Source organism: Mustela putorius, unplaced genomic scaffold (assembly GCF_011764305.1).
Source record: "Mustela putorius furo isolate JIRA1106 unplaced genomic scaffold, ASM1176430v1.1 tig00003836_pilon_pilon_pilon, whole genome shotgun sequence".
Taxonomy (NCBI): Eukaryota; Metazoa; Chordata; class Mammalia; order Carnivora; family Mustelidae; genus Mustela; species Mustela putorius.
The window spans coordinates 30,064,817-30,089,161 of NW_025421989.1; the positions used below are offsets into that span (position 1 = coordinate 30,064,817).

The window sequence follows — 24,345 nt, forward strand, 5'->3', positions numbered from 1 at the left end:
TTTCTGACAGATTGTGACTGATTCTTCTGCTTCTTGGAAGGTAGACACGTTCTGCTGCCTCAGTAACTGTTAAGAGTTTGTGTATATGGCAAAATCGCACGCGCGCGCGCACACACACACACACCAGTGAACCAGAGAAGCACATCTCAACTTCCATCAGTGGAGCAGCTCATTTATGATCTACAGATTAGGCAGGAGGGAGGGAAAGGGAGGGCGGCCAAAATCCAGACCTGATGCTCCTTTCCTTTGCTTCCTGCACACACGAAAACATTTACTGACATAGATAATTAGAGGAAAAGCACGGAGTAGGGTGACATATTTGGCAGCTTTCTTTAAAAAGGAGTTTGCTGTGCCCAGCAGGCAGGAGTGGTGCCGATCTCGCGCAAGCCCTCTTGGGGCCGCGTCTATCTACCTAACATTGCTGCTTACACACTTCCTCCCGAAGCAGCCAGCTGTGAAATGCAGATTCACAGAAGACTCAGAGCCAACAGTTCCCAAGGCAAGATGGTCTGTATTCTGTCAGAATACACTCCTCTACCTGAGCTTCTGGAGAGTCAAGTCAGAGAAAAACCAGGAAATACGTGTGGGGGCAATGGGCGAAGACAGCATGATGCGGACTGAGCCTTCTTGAAAGAAGGAGTTCACAGTCTCTATGAAACATGTGCTGTTGTTGTCAGAACCCCACACGCCACATTCTAAGTCCCTTCAAGAGGCATATGTCTATAAGTTTTATCCTTTCTGCATAAAACCTCATTTCATGTTTACTTTCCCCTCTTCCCTACTATGTGTTCTATGGCAAAAAGTTATGAACATGAACACTATCTTATTAACACGCCAGAGGGGCAAAGGTACTAGTAATTATTTGTAAAGAATCAAAGAGATACCGTGTAAAGTAGAATAAAGAACATTCGGCTGGGAGTGGGAAACCTGGTTCCTCTTCCAAGCTCGTGATTAACTACTGGGTAACCATGAGGAAGTGACAACATCCCCGGACATAAAGCTTCTTATGTGGACAACAAAGGACTGGATGAGATCTCACCTGGGTCCCTCCCAGTATAACATTATATGCCAGTGACTCCTGCACAATTCCTATGTGCAGTCACTACTCCAAGCCCTTCCCATTTCCTTTGATCGTCACAACACCCTTGGGAGGTAGGTGCCATCACCCCCATTTTGCTGCTGGGGAGTCATGTGTAAGGAACGTGCTACAGACACAGCCTGCAAGTACCTTAGCTCGTTCTCGGTATCCTAAAAACTATGCTGTGCTCCTCACCAGACCAAAATGGTATTAATGGGAAAAGCTATATTTTGTTATTAAAGCTGCCCTGCTAAGATCTAAAGATTCAAGGATTTATGATCCTTATGGTTAAGGATCTAAGGATTTAGCTGCCCTGGATTTAAGTTCTAGTATCTGAGCCATGGGCAAACTATATTAATATATTGAGGTGTTTGAGTACCAGTGCATCATCAGCCACTTCTCAGACCTCCTCCATCATTGCCCTACACTTTCCCTCCTCACTACTATATGATCCATTCACCGACTATAGGGGAATTTCTAGAACTGCTTTCTGGGACCCTCTTCAGTATTTGGACCTGTCTCCATTTTTCTGGGACACTACACTGGAATAGTGGTTGTGAAGTACTTTAAATAGTGTCTCTGATAATTACTATCTTAGCTACTTTCCCTTCCTTTTACCTACAGGCTCAGACAGGATGAGTTGACTTCTGCCCTTAGAAGCTGTTTTTCAAAGCTTCTGGTTGAGAGTGAATGTTGATTTAGAGTTGAGGTTAATTTTATTGAGTTGTTATAAATATGTTTCTCAAGCTCTTTGCCCATCTTCTGTCTCCTATAACTGTGATCCTGTTCGGGAATCTGGTTCTCAATTACCCCTACCCCTCTCTGAGCTTCTAATAGGATACTTTGTCCAGCTTTGCCTGCTCTGATGTCTGGCCTTATTCTCAATTACCTGCCTGACAATTCTTCCTCTTCTGATTACTAAGTTTCTAAATCTCTTCCTTGCTTTTATCTGCTCTGTGGCCTTACATATCTCCTCCCCTGATCTTCAGTAGAATTTCCTCCCTCTAAATTCAGTAGAATTTAGCTGGTTTGAGACCCCCAACTTCTGTTCTACCTGAGATTATAGGCCAGTGGGGATTTGTTGGGTTGGTCCAGATGGCTTGGTCCATGTGAGCGGTTTTCCCAATGTTCCTTTAGGAACTTGAGGATATAGAAGGGAGACACTCGTGGGATGATTATTACTCTTATGAATGTTTTATCTACCCCTCTACCTTAAAAGTAACAAAGGTGTTTCCTTTGCTACTCTTTTAAAAAGCCGTTTGTTACACTCTCCATCATACCATACATTTTTCTTATTTATCTTGTTTATTTTCTATCTTCATGGAAGGTAAGCTCTAGTAAGATAGGATTTTTTTTGTCTTGTCCATAAATGATCTCAAGTACTTGAAACAAGCTCTAGCATAAGTCAGTCCTTGGAAAATACTTGCTAAACAAATAGGTAATTGAATCAATGGAACCTGACTCTGGTGTCTTGCTGTCTTTAACAACTGAGTTAGAAAAGATATCTCCTAGTAGTTTTAAAATGAAATGAATGAAGAAAAAAGAAATCATTGTGCCAAAATCAACAATAATTTGGCAATAAAATTATGCCCTGCAATAGACGGTGTTGTGTTTGGTCCGAAGAGGTGGAGAACTGGTCTGTTCAACTGAGTGGATGAATTGTGTCAGCTGAGTCAGAGGGGGGCAAGAGGCCAGAGCAGCTATTGTCCTAATTACTCAGCCAGCAAACCTCACGGAATTGGCCTGTAAATAACATACTCATCAGCTTCACAGAGCTCCCCACACAGATGATTTCATTTGAATTGATCTCCCCAAACCCCTTTCTAGTAGGTTTATGTGGATGTTTTCTGGCATGCCTGCCTGTTATGTGAAGCTAATTTACCTTCAGGAAAATGCTCACCACACAGGCAATGGCAGGCAGAGTTCAGGTTTACCACACCCACTGATTGTTGTGTGTGGTAGAGACTGATTGTTGTGAAGGCAGTTTAATGGAAACAGTTTTATTTTGTATTTCTAGAATCATCTTTGAAATAATTATTTTTATTGTGCCGATGACCTTAATCAAACAACAGAAGTTCTCCAAGTAAGTAGGCTTAAGAAAAAGGCAGATGTACACTACCACCTAAATTCATAAAAACCAATAACAAGCATTTATCATCATCATTTCTGATATAAAGGAACAATGGTTCAATATTGGGAACACATATAAACAAACTTTAGAATGCTGATCAGTACCAACCAACTCTGCCTCTACTTCAGGAAACTACCACCCCCAGAGCTTCTTCTGCCTTGGTAGGAAGGTTTTGTAACCTAAGCTCATGTCCAGGCTTTGGGGAGGGGGTCTAGAGAGGATCTCCAACTGAAGACTCATTAATCCATGAGCAGCCTTATAGCCATGTGATTTGAAAAGACAGTCATGCTAACCTGATTTTCATTCTTAGGGATTTGAACACAGAGAGTCAGAAATAATTTACAGGTCGGAAACTGGAGACAGAAGCTGAAGGGATGAAGTGAGGATATAAAAAGCTAACCTTTACAGGGTCCCTACCATGTGTCTGCTACTACCTAACACCTTCCATGGACTATCTTTTACATCCTCATAATAGCTCTATGACCCAGGCACTCTTAATTTGCAGGAAGGTAAGTTACTTGCCCACACAATGACTGGTAGGGCCATGCTTCAACCCAAGGTCTATGTGACTCCGGAGCCTCTTTTAAGCACCACATGACACTGACTACGGAGGATAGTGAATTTGGTAAAAGTCAGGTTAAAATCAAGAGGGATAAAAACCAATGAATAAATAGAGAATACCGGTTATTGGAGAACAGGTAATGCAATGGAATAGACCAAAAAGGAGTTAGGATAGCTAGTGGAAAACCATACTTCCCAGGACAAAGAAAAGAGAGGCAATCTTCAGAACTGCCTTAGGTCAATATGGCATTCTGCTGTCAGGTCCACTTTTAAACTACTCCTATCCCTGCATTTTACTTGAGAACTTTTCTATCCTTTGCCAATAAAATAATCTTTTAAAAAATTCTTTGTACCAAAGAACACCATAAAACTGCATTTAGGGGGCGCCTGGGTGGCTCAGTGGGTTAAAGCCTCTGCCTTCAGCTCAGGTCATGATCCCAGGGTCCTGGGATCGAGCCTCGCATCGGGCTTCCTGCTCGGCGGGGAGCCTGCTTCCTGCCCCCCTGCCTGCCTCTCTGCCTACTGTGATCTCTGTCTGTCAAATTAAAAAAAAAAATCTTTAAAAAAAAGGTCCATTTTGGAGGGAGAACAACAAACACAACTATAGCATGTATGCTACAAATATCTGGTTCTTTCCTCCTGTTTCTATGCTTAGTTGCCAACCTGTCCCTTTTGGAGAGACAGGCATGCACATGGGCCTCTGGGAGCTGGAGCTGGGGGGGGATACCTGATGCTCAATTCTTGTTTGAGTGTCTCCTCCCTGGAGGGGCCTTGACATTTAGGAGATGGTAGCCCCAACAAAGCATCTAGAACCCCATGCCAGCTTCTCTTTCTTGTTATACCAGAGGACTTTCCTTCAGGTGGTTCATTCTGCTGACTCCAGCACTTACTGGAAAAATAGGACTTTGGGGTGATCCCAGGGCTGCAGAAAAGCACAGTGGTGCTCGTAAGAAGTCCGGACCTGGCTATGAAAGACATCACGTAGGCCTGTATGCCGTGCACTTCCATTGGGAACCATTGGTTTCAGGTGTCTTGCAACTGAGGATGTGCACGTCCTTACAGTACCTCACACAGGCAGCTTTTCTGCCTAACAACCACAGCTGAACTCCAGGGCATGAGGGAGCTGTAAAGGTTTTGGCCCAACTTCTAGCATTGATGAATGGAAGAACCTTTTGTACTCTGAAGTCTCTCATCAAGAATGAGATTCTCATCTCCTGCCTTGGAGTTGTCCATAGGAATTCATTTTCTTCATCTTTGGATTCCTTCACTTTGTTCTTTACCTTCACTTGCTTCTTTCTGCAAGACTGAGTTAAATTTTAAATTCATCATCTGGAGTACCTAAGAGTCCTATTCCTTTGAAAATTGTAAATGAAGAAATGTTCTATAAAGGAAAGACCAGGATGACCTAGTCAATGATTGAATTGATTTTTTCCATCTTACAAGGTCCCAGTAACCTCACATTGATTAAATGGCAATGCACTTGGTTTTCAGAATGTGCTATAATAAATTAGATATCTAAATGTCAGATGAAACCAGGGCTGTCTGGAATTTCCTGATATGCTCCCTGCGCATGTATGTATGTGTTGGTGAGTATTTGCATGTTGGCTTTTAATAAAGAAGAACAAAACTGCAATGTTTTCCTACGTTACTTAGGTTTTGAATGGGTTGATCAACACAGTGTTACTACTGTCCAATGCATCAAAAAGCATTATTATTAATTAAAGTAATGAATACTCAAGAGATTACAGAATACAGTTCAAGTTTTTAAGTATATGTTATATAAATCAAACCTGTTTTTGTGGATTTAAGAGAACATTTGTATGCTGTATTCATTATCTACCATAAATACATATATCTTTTATTTTGAAGAGTCAGATTTACTGAGATAGAATTTTTTTAAAGATTTATTTAGTTAGTTGAGAGAAAGAGAAAGAGTGCAAGAGAACATACATACTGGGGGAGAGGCAGAAGGAGAAAATCTCCAGGCAAACTCCCTGCTGAGCATGGACCCCTTTGAGGGGGCTTGATCTCACTACTCATAAAATCACAACCTGAGCCAAAGCTGAGAGTCAGTTAACTGACTGACCCACCCAGACACCCCTGAGGTATAACTTAGGTACATTAGAATTCACCATTTTGTGGTACACAGTTTAATGAATTTTGACAAATATAAACAGACATGTATCCCTCACCATAATCATAATAGAGAACATTTCCCTAAAGTTTCTTCATGCCCCTTTTTAATCAATCCCTTTCTGAATCCCCAACTCTGGTCTGATTTTTGTTCCTATAGTTTTGACTTTTCCAGAATCTTGTCCTGTAATAGAATCTCACAGTATGTTAGCCTTTTGTGCCTAGCATTCTTCACTTATGAAGCGTAAGGCATTTGACATGCTTTCATATTGTTGCCTTGTACCAGTAGCTTGCTCCATTTTAACTCTGAATAGTATTCCATTGTCTGACATATCATAATTAGTTTTTCGTTGACCAGTGGAAAGACATTTAGGCAATTTCCATTTTGAGGTGTTATGAACAAAGCTGTTGGAACATTCCTGTATAAGGCTCTGTGTGAACATGTTTTCATTCCTCTTGGGAAAATACCTAAGAGTGGGTATTCATTTTATTTTCAAATGAATATACACACACATAAAATAATATATGAAAACTATATGTATGAAAGAACCTATAATTCTTATTAAGAAAATTTTATTCTTGCAAATGAGACAAATCTATGCATTAGCTGGGAAAGCTTAGTTGTTACGTGAACTAAGGTTTTCATTTGGGCAATGCTAGCATGTGTTTAATGTTTGATACTCTGGTCCTCTCTGAAACTTCCAGAGAAATAATTCAGAAATTTCAGTGGCGTCGAGGCTTTTTTAATTTAATATTTTGCTTTTCTTTTTCTATTTTAGATAAGGTATAATATGTGTTGCCTGTACCAGTAGTTTGCTCTTTTTCAGGAATTTTGAATTTGAATTTGGAATTTTGAGATTTTGAAAACCTTTGTAAAACAATACATTTTCAAAAATTTTCTATAGAGTAATAAAAATTTAACCATTTTTCTTCATTGTAAGCAAAACTCCTTAAGGTAAAATGTGTTCATTTGTGCTCTAAATTTAGTTTAATCACAGGGCTGAAAAACAATATGGACAGTAAGAAGCTTGAACAAATACAAGTAGATAATTTTTGAGTATCTCTCCTCCTTACTGTTATTTTCCCTAATCTAGGACTGAACCTATCCTTGAATTCACAGGATCACAGACCCCCGTGAGTGCCTCTCAGTCCTCATAGTAGTTCATGACTTTATCCCTCTGCCTGCAGCATTTGGACCAGAGTGGACATCTAGACCTGTCTACGGCAATCACATGCTCTTCCATAAACCCTAGCCTGGGACTATCTAAGGCTTTTTCTGTGGGCGTGTCTGAGTCATTATGTTCAGGGACTGTGAGACAGCAATTTTTCCACTGAACTGAGAAGCAGAGAATGCTCATCTACAAGGAGGAGTGAAACAGATGTGCAGAGGAATCAAGAAGTGAGACGAATGCTCCCAGTGTCTTTCTCAGCCAGGGTTCCAATCTGTAGTTTGCAGTGTTTCCTGAGGCCTAGAATCCTGTCATTTTTTCCTGTGATCTGTGAAACACTTACAGAGCACAATTTTGGTTTAACTAAGCTTGATATGATTCCAATCACTTGACTTCAAAGAGTTTTTAACTGCTAGAATCAGGAGTCTTCTCCACTAACTAGTTATGGCATCAGGTACGTTTACTCAGATTCTCTGGGCTCTTGTGTTTCCTGGGCTTGGTAGAGAAGAACACAGAGCTTGGAGTTAGTCAAAACTGGCTTCAGATGTGGATTTTACCACTTTTCCTTTCTGGGAGTTGAGGTAAATTTAACTCTTTTGAGCTTAGTTTTCTCTACTAGGAGAGAGATAATGATACCTTAGAGTTTCTCTGAGACCTTCATGAGAAAATATTTATTAAGCGAGCAAGGTCATTGCTGTTGTATACTGAAGATGTGAAGAGGGTGACAATGATTACTACTTATAATTCTGTAATTTTCCCTTCACTCTTCCTTCGCTTCCTCCTTTTCTTTCTATCTTCTACAAATATTTCATTTTTCTGTGCATTAAGTCTCGTATTGAGAATGCTGCATGTCAATAAAGGTTAAATACACATTCCCCTAAAGAAACAGATTCTTATCCAGAAGACAGACTGTCCAGGGCAATAACAGACATGTGTATAAGAGGGCGCTCACCCACCAGGCAAGCTGAGGAGAGATGCAGGTAGAGTCCAAATAGCCCCTTTAGAGCGTTATTGCCAATCAAAAGTCTAGAGGTGGCACATAAAAGGTGCAGGCAACAGGTTTACTGACTTGAAAACCTGCAGTGTAAGCCCTTTATGAAGTGCTTCTTGAGATCTGCGGATGTCAACTTAGGCCCCGAGGTCAGATATATTCTCACAGTATCAAGCTCCTGGGGAGAATTAGTCGGGGTGGTAGGCCACCCCGGTCCCTGACCTAGCCCTTCTCAAAATGACAAAGGGTTACCATATGGTCCGCAGGCAAATGGCTAAATGGTCTCCTAACAGCCTGGAAAATTTGCTTGATCTCTGTTGCTCCAAAGGCAAATGTTTTCTTAACTTATAACCTAAGGCCGGTATTCCAGGGACTAGGGCCTGTGCCTGTGGCCCAACTTCAAAGAGCTCTTCCCACCATTTGACCATAACAGCAACATGAGTTAAATGAAAACTGACTCCCCTAAAAGTCCTCCTCTGAACCAAACTGTTCCACTTTATTGTTTAGGTCAGAATCAGCGTTGCATCTTCGTGGTCCTTTAAATAAAAGCAAATTACTTTCTGTCTCTTCTAAATCAGAAGTGTCTGGACATACCTATCTGCTTTCTTCCAGACATGCTGACGGTGCTGCAAATTTAGGTTTATGAAAACAAAAGGGTTGTCTACAAGAGTCATGGTACGTCTGTCTGTTTGTCCACTTGCCTGTGTGGCAGCTGAGCACACATGGCGCCCACAGCAGCTGCAGCTCCTCTGGGCTCTCTGTGAATTGCCTGACTGAGCTTTCTGCAGACCGGCCTGGAGTGGTTCTGCGGCTAGTGGCACTATGCGAGAGATCTAGACCTGTGTCTTCCACATAAGAAACTTGTTTCTTGAGAGCACCTTGAAGAGGATGTTGCATCCACTGCTGCTCAGTGAATATTAACCAGCAGAATTTCCTCAGGTGTCTGTTGGGGGCGGGGGGGACTGAGTTGGCTGCCTCTGCAGCTTGTAGTTCTTCTCGAGGTTCTTGAGGGGAAATGGAACTTCATTGCAACTGGGGCTTCATTCTTCCCCATTCAGACTGTTTCTCTGAACTCCTGGCGGCATCCTCAGCTCGGATGGAAAAGTGGATGTCTGACTCCTGCTGACTGTTAGGGTTTTATTGCTTTGAGAGATCCTGGCACCTCTAGCAGGCTTTGGAAGCCACACATTCTTTGTGAGGCCCAGTTTCGAAGTATTCTCTGGCTGCTTTTATATCAAGTATAGCTCAGGGAAAGATCAGTTTTCCTTCTCTCTTACAGCTGACTCTACCAGCTCTGAGCCAAGTGATTCCTCTGAAAAATGGGATTTAGTAAATCCTCATCTTTTGTGGTAGCTGTTTTATTAGACGGTTGTTGAAAATCTGCTGGAGATGATGAAACCCATCCAAATTGGACAATTCAGCTAAGATTTTAGTTATGTTCTACAAATTGGGCAGTCAGAAAGACTGTGACCCTGTGCGTTGTACAGACGCTCTTAGACTCTACTGCGACCATCTCATCCTCTGCTATGTAAAAAAAAAATTATCTACCACTGATACATCAAGACATAAGCAGACATCGAAGCCAAAATTCTGATGCCAACCATTTCAAATTTATTTACGCTTTCTTCACTGAACCTTTTCATTTGAACCTTATGAAGAAAGTTCAGAAATATTAATTATAGGTTAAGATAGTAACATCATTTGCATGTTTCCTTTCATGTCAGAAAACACCATGCCGGGGCGCCTGGGTGGCTCAGTGGGTTAAAGCTTCTGCCTTCGGCTCAGGTCATCATCTCAGGGTTCTGGGATCAAGCCCCGCATAGGGCTCTCTGCTCAGCAGGGAGCCTGTTTCTTCCTCTCTGCCTACCTGTCTGCCTACTTGTGATCTCTGTCAATAAATAAATAAAATCTTAAAAAAAAAAAAAACACCATGCCAAGGGAGCAAGGTTTTTCATCTTTCACTGATGGTTGTCATCAGTAACACTGTAAATCTATCACTTTGTACAAGGCATCCCAATATGCATTGTCCCACTTGATCTTCACAGCATTACGAACAATAAATTCTATGGGAATTTAATTTTGTGTGGTGGTTTCAGATCCAAGGAGGCCTCAAAAGGAAGGTGGAATGTGAGCTGACCTTTGTGGAAAGGGAAGTCAAATCTGCACGAGCACTTCTTCAAGAGCAGATGGCAATCGATCTACCTCTAAGGGGTGTAGCCCTCTTTATAACCCCATTGACACCAATGCACGTGCACAGATGACACCTCTCTCTTCATGACCTTTCATACTTTCTCATTATGGATGTGCCATAGGTTTTCCTCTTACCACTCTAATCCCTGACTTCTGGACCTCTTCCATCTGGGAATATGGCAAAGGGGTGTGTTAAGGCATGGCCCAGACTGGGAGTCCAGACCTAAATTCTAATCCCAATTTTGCAGTAGCTGTACAATATTTGACGAGTTTCATCTGTTATGAAACAAAGAGGGTGGTTGACAAGAACATCCTTTAGGTGACTTCTTTTCATATAGAGCTATTTACAGAGGTATGAGCAAGATTAGGGAACCCCAGGGGAATGATTGAAGCACCTAGGGACCTGCAACAACAGAAGCCTTTACCACACTTGAAGGAGGAAGGTGTTTTGGTGAATGGTGGAGAGAGGGAGCCTTGAGGGAAGGGTTGGTGGCAGAAGTTGTAGCTCTACAAAGATACAGCCACTGCCACAACTGCCCTAGACAGGAGAAGGGACAGGAACAAATTCCATGACCTTGCTTTCCTTCTGCCCTCCAAGCCCCTGTGGACACCTTCTGTTGACCAAACCCAACAGAAGCCAGAGTGTGGAGGAACCCAGGTGGTGTACACTGAGCCTCCCTGAGCACAAAGAAGAACAGAGAACAGCTTTCAGTAGGTCTAAGTGCAAATGGAACCTATCTTCTGGAGACCCCAAATCCTGATTTGGTTATTCTTTTTGCAGTCATAAGTTCTAGCTGCTATTTGTTTGATTGTTTATTTATTTACACAGCCTTTATTTCCATCTCTGTGTGCAAGTGCTCTCTGGTAATTTGCAGATAGATTATCTATTTCACAAATCAGCCCATTTCTCCAGGATAGCTAAAAAAATATTGATCTTTATTTGAGGACTGGTCAAAATGTATAAACTCCAATTTAGAAACAAGTACTGCATTTTCTTGGAGAAAATAAAATTTTATCAGCAACACAGCTTTGGTAGCCCTCTTAAGGTAGATGATATTAGAATAATTACAATTTTGGTAACACATGTTTATTGTTGAAGAATTTTCAATTGAGAAAACATTGAAGTGTTTGGAACTTTACAGCTAGCATCATTCTATTTAACATTGCAAATGAAAGCATGAAAAGTGAAAAAAACCCTGATTTTTTAAAAAATATTTTATTTATTTATTTGACAGAGATCACAAGTAGGTAGAGAGGCAGGCAGAGAGAGAGGAGGAAGCAGGCTCCCTGCCGAGCAGAGAGCCCGATGCGGGGCTCGATCCTAGGACCCTGAGATCATGACCCGAGCTGAAGGCAGCGGCTTAACCCACTGAGCCACCCAGGCATCCCAAAAAATCTCTGATTGTATTCTCTATTAGAATCAATATATGTTCATATACTGGTGTGTGTGTGTGTGTGTATCTGTCTCTTCTTTCTTCCAAATAGATGAAACATAAGCAAATGCTTATGAAGCAAAATATCGTGTTATACAGTCTCATAGTTTTTACTTGGCTTACATTGAAACTAATGGAGTTTCTTCATCAATATGATGGAAGAATTTTGTATCTAACTTATCAACCCACCTACTCTGGTTTTCTACTTCGTTAATACACTCAATACTCTATTGGTCAGCTCTCCAAAGTTCTGAGCAAAATGTAGAAAGGTACAATGAGTCTGCAATGCCATATCAGTTCTAACATTATTTAAAAAAATTTTTTGAAAGATTTTACTTCTTTGTTTGGCAGGGAGAGAGAGAGAGATCACAAGTAGCCAGAGAGGCAGGCAGAGAGAGGGGAAAACAGGCTCCCCACTGAGCAGGGAGCCCAATGCGGGGCTTGATCCCAGGACCCTGAGATCATGACCTGAACTGAAGGCAGAGACTTAACCTACCAAGCCACCCAGGAACCCCTAGATGTAACTTTAGGACTGATGTTAAATAAACCTGAGAGTAAATATTAAGGGAAGAAAGAGTCTTACCTTCAGACTCCAGGTTTAGGATCTGTGCTCTTTTATGTCATTCAATGAACTTATGAAATACACATTTGCTTTAAACACTATACCACAATACCTTTCAACAAGCATTGAAATGCATTGTGTCCTTAAGCCTGTGTTTTAAAAATTTAACAAATAACATTAGGTAGCTCCTAAGGGACCTGATGGCATAATAGGATGAGTGGTTTTATCTGTAGTCAGAGATGAGGACACAATTGATGTACATTTTTATGTACTTTCCCCAAAGAATGTCATGCTGTGAAGAGTAGCATAATTGCCCAACTGAAAGACAGGGAGTCAACAGAAGTACATAGTCCAAAATTTGTGGACCTGGGGTTGCTGTATAGTGAGGTCTGTGTGAAGTAAAGAGAAACAGGGGCATGTTATGAAGTCTTGGTGGAGAGTGAGTTTGGAAGGATAAACCTCAGGTCTTCTGTTCTATTCCTCACTCCTCTTGGCAGACTGTGTCTGCCTTAAGATGTTATTGTCTCAGACCTTGGGCAAGAGTTATGTGGGGAAGTCCAGGGTGTACATGTCAACAAATAACTGGTCAGTAGAACAAAGAAGAGAAAAGGGTGGATACTTTCTTTTTTTCTTTTAATTATGTTCAGTCAGCCACTATATAGTACACAATTAGTTTTTGATGTAGTGTTCAATGATTCATTAGTTGGGTATAACATCCAGTACTCATCACAACATGTGCCGTCCTTAAAACTCACCACCCTGTTACCCATCCCCCAGCCCATCCCCTCTGAACACCCCAGATTGTTTCTCAGGGTCCATAGCCTCTCAGGTTCATTTTCCTCTCTGATTTCTCCCCTCTTTGGATTTCCCTCCTTCCCCTGTGGTCCTTCATGCTATTGCTTATTTTCCACATTTGAGTGAAACCATATGATAATTGTCTTTCTCTGCTCTACTCACTTCACTTAGCATAATCCCCTCCAGTTCCATCCATGTTGATGCAAATGGTGGGTATTCATCCTTTCTGATGGCTGAGTAATATTCCATTGTATATATGGACCACATCTTCTTTATCCATTCCTCTGTTGAAGGGCATCTCTGCTCCTTCCATTGTTTGGCTATTATGGACATTACTGCTATGAACATTGGGGTGCATGTGCCCATTCTTTTTACTACATCTGTATCTTTGGGTTAAATACCTAGTAGTGCAATTGCTGGGTCATGGGGTGGCTTTATTTTCAACATCTTTAGGAATCTCTATACTGTTTTCCAGAGTGGCTGTAACAGCTTGCATTCCCACCAACAGTGTAAAGGGTTCCCCTTTCTCCACATCCTTGCCAACACTTGTTGTTTCCTCTTTTGTTAATTTTTGTCATTCTTCCTAGTGTAAGGTGGTATCTGATTATGGTTTTGATTTGTATTTCCCTGATGGCTAGGGTAGATATATTCTACTCAAGTCTTTAGTCTTCATGATGCAGGTGACTGACAAAGTCCTGTATTGATAAAGTCCCATATTCAGACCTCCCTGAAAGAAGAGTACTAAAGGTCCTATTAACATGTCAAGCTGTTAGTCCACATGGGGCATGGATTAACCACCATTCAAATGTGGAGCATACATGATTTTACTGATTAGTGAAACACTAACCAATGTAATATGGAGAGAAGACAGAAAGCAGGGGTGCTGCAGTGGGAATGGGAAGGCATGATATTTTACATCAGCCTCAGGGTATCCCTGGAAGTAAGGCACTTGACTCTCAAGGGTTGGTTGGGAGGTGGAGATACGAGACAGAGTGGAGTTTTGACATGATGAGTCTCCCTGAAACTCCACTGGGACCTGCTCTTCCCTAGTAACTCCGAGGAAGACAATCCAGCAATGAGATCTCTCTGAAACAGAGTCAGGGAAAGGCAAACCTATCCAGTTAAAGCTCATTCTGAGTCAGTCACCTGTCTGGGTCCCTTAGCCCTGTGCTCTTTAATATTCCTTGATTCTGCTTTACTTGTGTTCTTTTGTGATGACAGTCTTCCCTCTCCTTTCAGGAAATATTTGGGAATGAACAAACTGGAGGTCTATGAGGGTCCCTCAAGCTAATGTGCTTCAGTGTCATAGCTTGTGGCTTCTGGAAAGCAGCCATGTTGGGCCTGAGCAACCTGCTCCCAGAATGACATGTGTTTGTCTAGGATTCCATTGGGAAGTAAAGTTAGGAAGCGAACCAAAAGTTGAGAAAATTGTCCTTACCTGGGATGTTTTCTCTCTCTCTCTCTCTCTCTCTGTATGTGTGTATGTATCTGAAGGGAAAAGGAACATTTTTGAAGTTCACTTATATAACAAAACAGTGTCTTTTGGGGTTATGATTTGTCATTTTTTAAGGTTCTTTTATGGTAGAGCAAAAAATATTGTACTGTCAATACCATATTTTTGAAAAAATAACCTATTAAAATTAAAGGAATAAGAATGAGCTAATTATTTCACTGAAGTTGTTTAGTGTTGGCATTCTGCTTTACACATCCCCATTACAATCTTATGAAATGCAGAGTTGTAGAATTGGTTGAGTTAATATTGGTAATCTTTTTATTTACAACCGTAATTTATAAATGCTAACCTCCACCTGATTTTAAATGCAATTTCTTTTTCTGCTTATTTATATACGTAATTCTTGAGGTAACATTTATAAATCAGAAGCTAAAAATCTCTAATTTAGTGTCTGGATTTACAGATCCCTGACTCTTCATTAACTTCTTGATTTATAAACAATGGACCAAAAGTCCCAGTTGATAGATGCAAAAATCTTCTGCTAGATTTATGCACTGTAACCAAGAGCCCTGCTGTAAATCTTTGTCGTGTTTGCAAATGTTCCCATTAGTTAGTGCTTTGGCTGTCTGATTTGAAAACACCTTCTCCCTTTACTATTTAATTCTGACTTATCTTTTTAATATATGGCACATTCTGATAATTTGTTACTACTAAGTGCTGATTTATAAGGGCACTATAATAAATTTTATAACATAAATTTTAAAGGCTTTGAATTAGGTGTACCGAATTTTTGAAAGTTTTATGGCTGAAAAACAATTCTCAGAAGCAGGAAGTAAATTTTACATCCAAATCCTAAAAAACAAAACATGGAGCATTGGCCATAAGGATGTTTGCCTTTTCTTTCTATATTGTCTACCCGGCCCCTGTGTTAAGACTTTCCTTTTTAAACAACGGTATATAGCTGTTGGCTGGACCTAAGGAGACTTCCCAGGGCAGAGAGTACTCGTGTTTGACCTGAACAGATTGATATGACTACTGGGTATTAAGCCTCTGGTTGAATTTGGGGGGCCTACATGCGTTTATCTTGGTTTTTTTTTTTTTTTTGTCTGCTTTTTGTCTGCTGGGGACACACTGGTACATATTTGGACTGAAATCCCTGCTTGGGGAGCTTAGAATACTGTCTGGGCAGCCTGCTCTTTACATATCTGTTGAATTTATTTATTGTTTCCCTGGCTAAGGGCGGAGGGATTTATGTTTATCAGTTTTATGCCTTTGCCTACTGGTGACTGAACTAATGGCCACTGTCTGAGAGAATTGCCCCTACGGGGGATGAGGGCAAGGCCAGAGAACACTGAGTAAGATTAGCATTTTAGAGTGATGCTATTCTCAGAAGTGTTATGCATAGTAAAGGAAATGGATGATTCTTCTCTTGATTATATCAAATCTAGCAGATCTGTGTGGTTCACTTTGTTCCTTAGGTTCATGTGGTTTGCCTTTGTACTTTTCTCCCTCTTGAGAAGGTGGAGAGTGATATATAGTGTTGCATGATACCTTTACTGTATAGGATTTACCTTACCGAATTTTTAAGAGCTGCAAAGTATCTAAAGTGGGCACTCAAAGGCATAGATTTTCTTTTGGAAGTATTACCAAACAATAGACAGAAATTTTTATCCCATGTTCTCTACATTGCCGTGAGATTTATAGGAATCTGGGAGATTTTTGGCAAGGAAAAATAGTGGGTCAACAATTTATAATGTAGCAGCTGGGTTTGATCATAAAACATTTTTTTTCATAAAGCATTTTTAACAACACAATTTTTAAAATAAAGTAGTCCATATGTGTTTTTGTTTATTTGCTTTTAGAGAGAGAGAGAGAGGATTGGGGGAAGAGGCAGAGGGAAGGGAGAGAATCTTTTTTTTTTTAATGACTCATGGGAATATGATTTAATCAAAGCACAGCTGCATAAATGTGCTATACAACATTGTAAGATAAAATGGGAAACAAGTCCCCTACTGATTACAGTACATTGCCCCTTAAGCCAGGTATCCCAATGGTAATTTGAACCTTTTTAAAATTTTTTTAGTTTCAGGGGTAGATTTAGTGATTCATCAGTTGCGTACAACACCCAGTGCTCATTCCATCATGTGCCCTCCGTAATGTAATGCCCAGCACCCAATTACCCCATCCCCCCACCGACCTCCCCTCCAGCAACCCTCAGTTTGTTCCTTAGAGTTAAGAGTCTCATGATTTGCCTCCCTGGGAGAGGAGGATCTTAAGCAGGCTCCACGCCTGTTGCAGAACCCAACACAGTGCTTGATTTCACAACTCTTAAATCATGACCTGAGCCAAAATCAAGAGTCAGATGCTTAAGCAGCTAAGCCACTCAGGCACCCCACCATGTTTCTTTTAAAGACCGTCTGTGGAGCAGTCTCTGAGCCAGGCATTTGTACTAAATTAAGCACATGGGGGAACAAAGATAATGTTATAGAAGTTCAACCCATGGTTTGTGTCCTCCAGGCAAATAAAAGAAACAAGGCAAGATTCAAACACAAAATAGTTAATAACACAAGATTTTTACTGGAAGATCCAGGGCTTCAGCTCTGTTTCCCTGCTGAGTAGCTGTGTAAGCCCCTGCAAATCACATCAATCTTTCAGGGTTTTAGTTCCTTTACCTTACATAGAGAAGATTTGATTAACAAATATTCATTGAATGCCTTTTATTTGCCAGGCACTTGCAAACCTGTTGGGGATTGAGTGATCAATGAAACCACAGCCAACTTCACAGAATTAAAATCTGGAAAAGAAGCAAGAAATTTTTATGACTATAAAGGTGACATATGTTAGAAAGGCTTAAGTACTGTAGAAGAGGAGAAGAATACCTAAAGTGCCCCTTAGCCCTGTAGTACTGGTGAATTTTTGATAGATGTTTATAAATCCACAGGTAATGAATGTTATGCACATTACTGTTACTTGTTCTATTTACTCCACGCACAAAAATAACCTATTAAGCATAGTTATTTCCCTCCTACTGTTTGCAATATTTTTGGCAGTCATCCTATTAGACTAAGTAGTTACTTCATAGAATTAGTCATTTCAAACAAGAAAGAAAGGGAGAAATAAAAACTGACTCAAAGAAGAAAGTGAAATACAAGGATAAAATATCTAGGATGGGTTATATTTGATATTTACTTCTTGCATTCAAGAAAAATAGCAGTGGTGTGTGCCCCACTGCTATTTCTTTCTTTCTTTCTTTTTAAGATTTTATTTATTTATCTGACAGAGATCACAAGTAGGCAGAGAGGCAGGCAGAGAGAGAGGAAGGGAAGGAGGCTACCTGCTGAGCAGAGAGCCCGATGCGGGACTCGATCCCAGGACCCTGAGATCATGACCTGAGCTGAAGGCAGCGGCTTAACCCACTGAGCCAACCAGGCATCCCAATCCCACTGCTATTTCAATACTAGACTTGATCATGATGGACAAGAAGACTGGACACATTGCTGTTCATCTTGAAATATGAATAAATTTGGTGAGATGATCAACAGTTGTGTTTTCTATTGTGAACAGCATTTTAGGCACACAATAGGATCATGCAGTGAAGTCCCCAAAGAGCAGCAACTTAAACGTTGCCCTCTTGAGCAGATCCTGGCTTTGAGGATCAGCCACGTCAGTAATACCTGTGGGCTTCACTGACCTCTCTTCTGGCGGTGTTTCGCCCTCCTTCACCAAAAGGTTTGGGACTGCCTTATCTTCTGCGTCTTACCTAAGCGGGATCCTGCAGGGCCTTGGGGATGTATACTTGTCATGGATCTATCCTCTCAAGCTTGGATGTGTTCCAGATTTGATCACTGTTTTGCTACAACTACTAAGGAATTAACCTAATTATAATATTTAAAAACATAAGTTGGGTCCTCTCACTAGAGCAAATTTCCCAATGGCAATTTAACTGAGAAAAAAAATTTCTTCTTCATCTTGAAAATAGGAAAGTTCTAAGTAGAAATGAAAGAAAATTGTTTTATACCTAAAGTTCTTCTTGACTGGTCTTTAATCAAGTTCACAATTACATATGGGCATTTAAAGTATCTTCCTTCATATCCAATGTTATCCTTCTGCCTTTTTTCTACATTCATTGCATTTATTAGACATGAGAGCTTTGAACATAATCATGCAAATATAAGCATCGAAACATAATTGCCAAAAAAAAAAAAAAAGAAACAATTCAGCAGGCGGATGACCTCTTTGAAAAAAGGAACAATAGTAGCTAATAAAGCTGCCAAGTGGATATGAGAAATTCACTGCTTTCTGCAAATCTAAGAAGAGAAAGGGCATTTTTAATTATTCATTACACTGATGCTCAGGAAAAAATAAATTAAGGGCATCTCATTTTATGAGAATTTAATTCAATTTATATGCTGTCCTTCTCTACTACCTTTCCCATGAGGCCTGTTTAACTATAGATCTGTGTGAAAAATAGCAGCTTTCTCCATTCCATTAGTGTCTCTTCCTGCCACAGTCATCTCATATACCCCATTCCTGGGTTGGTGACATCAGACTAATTTCAATTCAGGGCAATGGCTCTCCCAGTGCAAAGCAAGACAGGGTTATAAACAGAATGATGTCCACCTTCGGACAAGATGCTGGTAGAACAGACGTGTGCTTGAGTTTGGATGTATCCTGTTCAACATTTTAGTGAGTTGACTTAATTCATAGCATGGATGTATATTTGTTAAATTCATGGATGATGCAGAATTGGGAGGGTCAGCTAATATGAAGGATGACAGAATCAAGTGTCAAAAAGATCTTGATCTATTGGAAATATGAGCTAACAGCAATATGGTGCATTTATATCTTGTAACAATACATATGAAGTTCTTCAATCAGGATAAAAAATCAATGGCATATATAAACATGTGGGGAAACTTTGATCAGTGGTAGATTATGTTAAAGCAACAATAATAACCACAACTACAGCACAAAAAGAACCTGAAGTTTTAGTTGACTTCAGGTTCAATATGAGTCTCTGGTTGCAAGTCCATTGCTATGAAACTCAATTTTGGAAAATGTGATGAAGCTATATAGTAAAGTTGCCTTTGGGGGATGAAATACATTCTAGAAATGCTCCAGTAGGAAGTTCTTGCGTTCTCTTTGATGTATGACCTCCTGGACTGCACATACCTTATTTGTGTCAGGGGAAGCCAGCAGCACTGAATATAAAATATAAGAAATTAGCAATGGAAGTTCTGATTACATCTCTCTTTTCCATAGCTTCCTCATTTACTGAAATGCTTCACTTTGCTCATCTAAAATTGGAACTAATAATACCCAGCTCCCAGGGTTTGTATAAGGATAAATTTAATAGAGAGTACAAAATTGCATTAAAACCCAAAGTACTAGCCAATGATCATTTTAAATCATGCCCTTCCATAGGTTTATCCTTAGTAGGGACATATAAGTATTTTAGCACACATAGGCTAACAGGACTTAGATATTCTCAAATACTGTTGAAGGAGTGTAGGTTGACACAGGCAACTTGTATATATCCTTCAAATTTTTCACTGCATGTCTTTTTGATCAAGTAATTCCATTTCTATTTTTTCTTCAGAAATACTCAGACGTATGCACAAAGATAAAAAGGCTCTCTAAAGACAATTTTTCCCAGAATTTTTTTTTTTTTGCAGTAGTAAGTCTTAGGGAAATAACTAGAAGTTCATTCATAGGGAAATGACTCAAAACTCTTAATAAATTATGCATTTAAATGTTATGGAATACTATGTAGTTGCTAAAAAGAACAAGGTACGCTAATAAGGAAAGATGCCCGTGGCAAAAGCATGTCACAAAATATACTAAAATTGATCCAATATATGCAAAAATTAACTTCTATGAGTATGAAGAGTACAAATATTGTGTGTGTGTGTGTGTGTGTGTATGCATACATACATACACTTGGGGAGACAGGCATCCATGAATTTCCCACATTTTGCACATCTTGTATCAGCTTTTGTTTTGGACTACTTTTCAAGGCTGTTTGTACAGCAACAAAGCAGCCTTGTAAGATAAAAAGTGCCTCCCTCTGGGGCAGAGAACAGAAAGCAGATTTTTTTTTTTCAATCTGAAGTTAAAGAAAAGAGTATCTCCTTCAAGAGTAAAGGCTGGGCAGGCTCACTAGCAGCCCCCTTTAAAACATTGTGGTTTCCCAAAGTCAGGGTTCCCTGTGCATTTACATGTTGTTACCTTTTGCTACCTCTTTGTATATGTGCATGGGGAGGGAGTAGTGATGAAGTTTTCCACAGGAGGGTTGAGAGAGTAAATCCTGCAATTCCAGCCAGTTCTTGAACAACTATTCAGTTGGCTTTATCTGTTTACATCCAGAGTGTGGGGCTAGAAGAAATCATTGAGAGGCAGTTACAAAGGAAAGAGAGATACAATTTAGATTATTAAGAGGAGAGATTTTCAGATTAACTTAGGCTTTCTTTTCCTCATTATTATTTCTTCAAGAAAATGTTATGATCCTCATCTGGTAGGCCAGTCCTTCATTGGACTCAGTGCTCTGAGTGTGTAAAGGGCCTGCTCAAATGACCTTGACATTTTTGTCTTGTCTCCACTGTCTCTCCATCCATATGGTTTGGCCTCATCTGAGCAACTCTTTTTTTTTTTTTTTCTCCATTGACATGTCTTTTCTTGTTCATAGGAGTGAGGCTGGAGGGCCAGGATTTAATGAAAATTGTGTGCAGCCTTTTGTCTAGTTGAAATAATAAACAAAAACTTTTGACTGTGGGCCTATGGAAGCCAGAAGGCCACTCAGCCTGCTATGATTCTAAGCTCTAAGTTTCTCTCCTCCAGACAATAGGACTATGGACCCTGACAAGTGACCTAGATCATCTTATAGTGTTCTGTGTGAGGTTTAGAAACAAAGCCCCGTTGAACAATAAAGGATTTCTTCATATTCTATTCCCCTCCGATACCTTCCATAGGAAGGCGATAGGGAAGATCTTGCTGGGCTAAGTAAGATTGAATACTGGGTTTCTTGTTCTTTGTAGATGTTCCTGCATCTACAGGAACCAGTGCAGCATGATATTGGTTACCTAACTTTCTAAGGGCACAACGTCTCCCTGCTCCCACTCTCCTTCAGACCTGTGCCCTTCAGTGCACCCTTGGCTGGAGCCCAATAGAGAGGATGTGACAACAGTGAAGCAAACAGCAAAACTAAAGGACAATCTACAGAATGGGAGAAGATATTTACAAATGACATCTGATAAAGGGAAATTGTCTAAAAGATATAAGGAGCTGATACCACTCAACACCCAAAACACAAATAACCCAATTAAAAAACGGGCAGAAGACATCAACAGACATTTCTCCAAAGAATACATACAGGTGGCCAATAGACACATGAAATGATGCTCAACATCACTCATCATCAGGGAAATGCAAATCAGAACCACAGTGAGATACCACCTCACACCTGTGAGAATGGCCAAAATCAACAACACAGGAAGCAACAAGCTTTTGTGAGGATGTGGACTAAGGGGAACCCTCTTGCACTGTTGATGGGAATGCAGACTAGTGCAGCAACTCTGGAAAACAGTGTGGAGCTTCCTCAAAAACACAAAATAGAATTACCTTAGAATCCAGGAATTCCACTCATGGGTATTTACCCAAAGAAAATGAAAGCACTAATTTGAAAAGATATATGCACCCCTATGTTTATTACAGCATTATTTACAATAGCCAAAATATGGAGGTAGCTCAAGCGTCCATCAATAGATGAATGGATATATATATATATATATATATATATATATCACTTCTTCTTTATATATCTATATATATAGTGATATCTTTTCTCTTTGCTTCTTTTTTCCCTAATGGCATGCATATAGATATAGATATAGATATAGATACAGATATAGAGAGATATATTTCTCACATATATATCTCACTTATATAATGTGATATATATTATTATATATAATGTAATATTACTCAGACATAAAAAAGAATGAAATCTTGCAATTTGCAACAACATGGATGGAGCTGGAGAGTGTAAGGCTAAGTGAAATAAGTCAGTCAGAGAAAGACAAATACTATAAGATTTCACCCATATGTGGAATTTAAGAAACCAACAAACAAAGGGGGAAAAAAGACAAACCACAAAGCAGACTCTTAACTCTAGAGAACACATTGAGGGTTACCAGAGGGGAGGTGAGTGGGTGATGGATGAAACAGGTGATGGGGAATAAGGAGGGCACTTGTTGTGCTGAGTACCAGGTAATATATGGAAGTGTCAAATCACTATATTTTACACCTGAAACTAAAATTACACTGTATGTTTGGGCTCTCTGCTCAACAAGGAGCCTGCTTCCCCTCTGTCTCTGCCTGCTGCTTTGCCTACTTGTGATCTTTGTCTCTCTCTGTGCCAAATCAATCAATCAATCAATCAATAAAATCAATCTTAAAAAAATAAACTCTGTTAAAGTTACACTGTATGTTAATTGTACTGGAATTAAGAAAAAAGAATTTGTTTTTGTATTGCTTTTATCTGTACTGTCATTTGCAAATATCTTCTCCCATTCCGTGGGTTGCCTCTTTGTTTTTTTGACTGTTTGCTTTGCTGTGCAGAAGCTTTTGATTTTGATGAAGTCCCAAAAGTTTATTTTCGCTTTTGTTTCCTTTGCCTTTGGAGACATATCTTGAAAGAAGTTGCTGTCGCTGATATCGAAGAGATTACTGCCTATGTTCTCCTCTAGGATTCTGATGGATTCCTGTCTCACGTTGAGGTCTTTTATCCATTTTGAGTTTATCTTTGTGTACGGTGTAAGAGAATGGTCGAGTTTCATTCTTCTACATATAGCTGTCCAGTTTTCCCAGCACCATTTATTGAAGAGACTGTCTTTTTTCCACTGTATATTTTTTCCTGTTTTGTCGAAGATTAATTGACCATAGAGTTGAGGGTCCATATCTGGGCTCTCTACTCTGTTCCACTGGTCTATGAGTCTTTTTTTATGCCAGTACCATGCTGTCTTGGTGATCACAGCTTTGTAATAAAGCTTGAAATCAGGTAACGTGATGCCCTCAGCTTTATTTTTGTTTTTCAACATTTCCTTAGCGATTCGGGGTCTCTTCTGATTCCATACAAATTTTAGGATTATTTGCTCCAGCTCTTTGAAGAATACTGGTGGAATTTTGATCGGAATGGCATTAAAAGTATAGATTGCTCTAGGCAGTATAGACATTTTAACAATGTTTATTCTTCCGATCCAAGAGCATGGAATGGTCTTCCATCTTTTTGTGTCTTCTTCAATTTCTTTCATGAGTGTTCTGTAGTTCCTCGAGTACGGATCCTTTACCTCTTTGGTTAGGTTTATTCCCAGGTATTGCTTTTAAAATTAAGGTTGTAATTGGAAGAAGGAATAAAAATTAAAGCTTACCTACAAAAACACATCTTAAAACATAATTGGTCATGTCTTCTTGTTTAACAAGCCAAATTACAAATGAATTCCACATATTGGAGAAGTCTGAGAAGATAAATATCAGACAAATCTTAAGTATGTTTAAAAATCTTTCTGTCACAAGCATAGAAGCCTATTGCCCACAGCAGTAAATAATACATTAATTCATTGCTCTCCCTTTTTACATGTCAAAAGCAGCCATGATGCCTGTATGTTTCTTAGAGTAATTTTACTAGAGTTTTCTAACTTTTATTACTGGCATCTTTATCTTCATTTTGGGCCTGTTTCCATTTTATAGAGACATCACGCTATCAAACTCTCCAGACAGGGATGATGCGGACTGGCCTGTCCATGCTAGTAGAATTTGCATCCCTTTTGTTAACCCTCTGGAAATGCCAAGCAA

General features: G+C 39.9%; 1 pseudogene; it reads right to left on the reverse strand.

Moving 5' to 3' along the window:
- The window catches only part of LOC106006737, a 74,141-nt pseudogene extending 65,181 nt beyond the window's left edge, over positions 1-8,960 (reverse strand).
- Between the last annotated feature and the right edge of the window lie 15,385 nt (positions 8,961-24,345).